Genomic DNA, 5,000 nt, shown 5'->3' on the forward strand with positions numbered 1-5,000 from the left:
CACTAACGAAACACTTTGAAACTTGGGACACTGGTAGAATGTCTCATATAAAACATCTTGGATCTTTTTTAAAACGGGGGCCACATTTTTCATTAACGAAACACTTTGAAACTTGGAACACTGGTAGAATGTGTCATATAAAACATCTTTTTCTCTTAGTCTTCTTAAAAAAAAAAAGAAATCCATAAGTTATTCCATGTTAAAGTTGTCGTATTTCTGTAATTTCAACCAATCACTGACGTCCATTCAGCCGATATACATTAAGTGCCGACTACATAACCAAACGATTCTGAAACAATTAACCCTAACCCTAACCTTAGGGTTAGGGTTAGGGTTAGGGTTAAAGCAAATTTAAAATGAAAAAAGCAAATAAAACGAAGGTATGGAGATTAAATACGCTTTACATCGCTTAATCAGCCAAAGGAGTAAATATAAACAACTGAATACTTGTCAGTGATTGGTTGAAATTATCGAAATAAGACAATTTTTTACATGAAATAAATTCGAATACAAAAATATTTTTGTGTTCTATAACACAAAATAGATAAGTATACGAAGTTTGAAAGTCTTTCCGTACCAAAAACAATACGTAAAACATTAATGAAAAATGTGGCTCCCGTTTTAAAAATAGATCCAACATCTTTTTCTCTTAGTCTTCTTAACAAAAAAAAGGAATTCGCAAATTATTCCATGTGAAAGTTGTCGTATTTTTGTAATTTCAACCAATCACTGACGTCTATTCAGCTGAATAAGCGTTACTGCTGGGCGGTCATAAAAATGTTATTCCCTGTGACATATTTCATCCGGTTTAATCGTAATTTATACGCATATATTGTTTATATAATAAATTACGCTGTGCGTATCTATGTGTGTAACAATTTTAGAGTTCGGATTCTCGAGTTAGGGTTAGTTTTAGGGTTAGGGTTACGGTTACGGTTACGGTTAACAGTCTAGTTAGGGTTAGGGTTAGGGTTAGAAGATTAATACGATATACACCGTTACAGCGCTGACTGTTTTCAACTGAATAGACGTCAGTGATTAGTAGAAATTATCGAAATAAGACAATTTTTTACATGAAATAAATTCGAATACAAAAATATTTTTCTGTTCTATAACACAAAATAGATAAGTATACGAAGTTTGAAAGTCTTTCCGTACCAAAAACACTACATAAAACATAAATGAAAACTGGCGCCCCCGTTTTAAAATAGATCCGCAGTATTTCGTCTGCTGCTACGTTCTGAGTTCAAATTCCGCCGTGCTCGACTTTGTCTTTCATCCTTTCGGGGTCGATTAAATAAGTACCAATTACGCACTGGGGTCGATGTAATGAACTTAATCCCTTTGTCTGTACTTGTTTGTCCCCTCTATGTTTAGTCCCTTGTGGGCAATAAAGAAATAAATATCCGCTGTGGTCGATTTTCGGATTAAAGACAACTCAGACGAAATACCGCTAAGCATTTCGCCCGGCGTGCTAACGTTTCTTATTTCTTTATTGCCCTCAAGGGGCTAAACATAGAGGGGACAAACAAGGACAGACAAAGGAATTAAGTCGATTACATCGACCCCAGTGCGTAACTGGTACTTAATATATCGACCCCGAAAGGATGAAAGGCAAAGTCGACCTCGGCGGAATTTGAACTCAGAACGTAGCGGCAGACGAAATTCCGCTAAGCATTTCGTCCGGCGTGCTTATGTTTCTGCCATCTCACCACCTTAACTACCGCAATATTAAATGTATTGATTATAGGTGTATGGTTAAGAAGCTCGTTTTGCAACGTGATTTGGATTCAGTTCCACTGCGAGGCACCTTGAGCAAGTGTCTTCAAGCAACGGGTCAACCAACACCTTGTGAGCGAATTTGGCAGGTATATATATATATATATACTTTTTTACTCTTTTACTTGTTTCAGTCATTTGACTGTGGCCATGCTGGAGCACCGCCTTTTAGTCGAGTAAATCGACCGCAGGACTTATTCTTTAGAAGCCTAGTACTTATTCTATCGGTCTCTTATGCCGAGCCGCTAAGTTACGGGGACGTAAACAAACCAGCATCGGTTGTCAAGCGATGTTGTGGGGGGGGGGGGGGGACAAACACACACACACAAACATATACACACACATACACATACATATATACATATATACGACGGGCTTCTTTCAGTTTCCGTCTATCAAATCCACTCACAAGGCTTTGGTCGGCCCGAGGCTATAGTAGAAGATACTTGCCCAAGGTGTCACGCAGTGGGACTGAACCCGGAAACATGGTTTGTAAGCAAGCTACTTACCACACAGCCACTCCTGCGCCTATATATATGAAAAATATTGGCAGTTCGTTAACTAGGAGGCCACTATCAAAAGTACTCAAAGCATTTTTGTACAGAGTAGTTATGTTTCTTGAAGCTATGTTCTTGAAACGTTTCAATCCAAAAATCTTTTTAAGTTCATAACTTTGTTTAAGTTGTTTAAAAAAAAAAAGGTAAAAGAAAGAAAATAAAGACGGGAATATGCGGGAATTAAGGCGTAGTTGTTCTAAGCTAATGTTTCATAAGAAGGATTTTATAACATTCGAATTTTAAATAAACAGTTGAATGGAAGATATGGGTGCTTTTTGCAAGAGGATAAGAGAGTAGTAAGAGAGAGAGAGAGAGAGAGAGAGAGAGAGAGAGAGAGAGAGAGAGAGAGAGAGAGAGGGGGAAATAAAAACAACAAATAAATAGAGCGAGATTGGCGTGGGAGAGAGTTAGCAACGCATGGTTTAGTCTTTTTGGATTTTGGACATACAAAGAATGAAAAACGGGGATGAGAACAAAAAGAGAAAAAAGAAGGCGTTTGAGAGAGAAAGAGAAAGAAAAACGAGACGAAACATATGAATGCAAAAGTAAAAAAGGATACAGATTATTTGACATAAAATAAAAGCGAAAATAATCTTCGTATTTTATTAAAGCTTACCAAACGAAAGTTTTAGAATGCTTTAGAATGTTCATAGGAAGTCCCTTCCGGCTGGTTATTAGCTGCAAAAATAGATTTGAAGAGATTATTTATAGGTCAGTGAATAAAAGTAAAGTAAAAATGTATGAATAAGAAAATATGCGCTTAAGGTTGATAGAAAATAAAAGTATGCTAGCTGTCCATAATTTATCTTTACAATCGAAAAATTCAGGAAAAAAAAAATGAAAGGAAAACATTTTACCAAGCGTGCTAACGATTCTGTTAGCTCGCCGCCTCATAATTAGTAAATATTAATTAGGAAAACTCTTTCCTAAAGCCAATGAGGCATTGCCTTTGCCTTTAAGGAAGAACACTTCAGAAGTTATGGAATGGTCCACATCAATACATGACACTGCTAAATCTCTAAGTATAATATTGAAGATTGTTTAGTACACTACTTAATCAATGTTCTTGATTTCGCTAAACCTTTCATTAAGATCAAGGACTCTGATATTTACATAATTTTACCTGCACGCAAAATTATCGTGAATTACAAAGATGACATTTGTATTATAAAAAAAGAAGACATCTTTCAACAGTCTGTTTAATGCTAACATTAAAAATCTCTTAGAATAAACACACTATATACAAATATAAATTGGGAAACGTCACTTGGTTTAACTTCCAGTTTAATTACACTATCTCATTCGCAAAGTCATTTTATAAATTACTTAGGGAACACTTCCATCTACAATATAGATATGAAATATTGAGTTAAACATCGCTACAAGTTCTTATTCCATGACGCCAAATTTTGCCCAAACCCTTGATTCATCTAATGCACATAACCGCTTGCATTAATCAGAACATATCATCTATGTTTCCAGTTTGCAATGCAAAACTAGTATGTCATCGTATAACTGATTCGGTTTCACCACTACACCTTTCATGTTCCGTTATGATAATCATACACAGACATTTCAGTATTGAAGTAATGAAACGTCTTTATTTTATTTCATGCGCGATTTAAAAGATAGCACTGTAATTTACAGTCTATGATGGAATGAGAATCCGATCCAGAATTAAGTAACATACAAGCAAAAAAGACCATGTAATCGGTGTACACATGAGACCTTATCTTGCCAAAGAATCGATTTTTAAACCGAATGAAAGTATTTCTTTTGCATAAATAAAACCTAAAACTCGCTACACTATAAAACTAGAGCATTTTCTCTCTGGATAATATTTATTTGTGAATTAGAACTGTCTAAATATAATTATCTAACTATCTTTGGGAATTCTAATTATATTGTTTATCAATCTTCTGCCTCTAATGCTTTACTTGTAATACTCTTGCTGTCAGTAGCACATTTTTACGGTAGCTTTTTTTTTTCATTTCACAACCATATTAGAAACTCATTTGTTACTTGTAATCTAACAACACACATTTACAGCAGTTTCTCATGCCAGTTCAAATACGCAACACATCTCTTACCGCAAACCTAAACCAAACTCATAACTACACAATTAATTAGGAGTCTTCACCAAAAGTAGTATAAACGTGTAAGCCAAAATATAATTAAGCCGCACTATTTTAAATTAACCATTCATTAACTAATTATCTCTTTTAGTTACCAACTAACTCACATATCAGCATCTATACTAAAACATCGCTCTGCCCACTCCTACCTAACTATTCTTATCGACTTCACCATTTCACTCTTAGTACATTATACAACTAACCAATATATCGCCATCCATTTGTAACATTCACTCCGTTAATTATACACATGTACTTATTTTAAACATCACAATTAATTTTCACTTCCTATTTACAGCTAATTACTTACTACTATTTTCTGAACATATCACTTTCTACAAACAAACTTTTTGCCTATTGTATAGAAGCATGGAACTTAATACTGTATCTAATGCAATCAAAAACTCAACATTTCTACGATCAGATTCTTTCAAAGCTGATCTCGAAAGAATTCCGAAACACAGCCAGAGAATGTTTACAAAAACTTAAGATGTGCATCTTTTATCTTTTACTTGTTTCAGTTACTAGA

At 34.8% G+C, this 5,000-nt stretch overlaps 1 protein-coding gene and 1 long non-coding RNA gene across 4 annotated transcripts in view; one reads left to right on the plus strand and one right to left on the minus strand.

Annotated features, from left to right (window-relative positions):
- Nucleotides 1-5,000, plus strand: part of LOC106877221 (cytochrome P450 CYP12A2) — a 128,408-nt gene that overhangs the window by 24,803 nt on the left and 98,605 nt on the right. The gene's annotated exons all lie outside the window — the stretch shown is intronic.
- The window catches only part of LOC149135838 (uncharacterized), a 49,430-nt gene that overhangs the window by 2,014 nt on the left and 42,416 nt on the right, over nt 1-5,000 (minus strand). Inside the window, exon 2 of the long non-coding RNA XR_016242033.1 lies at nt 2,953-3,014. This is a non-coding gene — a long non-coding RNA (uncharacterized LOC149135838). The remainder of the gene's footprint in view (nt 1-2,952; nt 3,015-5,000) is intronic.

This window comes from Octopus bimaculoides, chromosome 5 (genome assembly GCF_046866305.1).
Source record: "Octopus bimaculoides isolate indiv1 chromosome 5, ASM4686630v1, whole genome shotgun sequence".
NCBI lineage: Eukaryota > Metazoa > Mollusca > Cephalopoda > Octopoda > Octopodidae > Octopus > Octopus bimaculoides.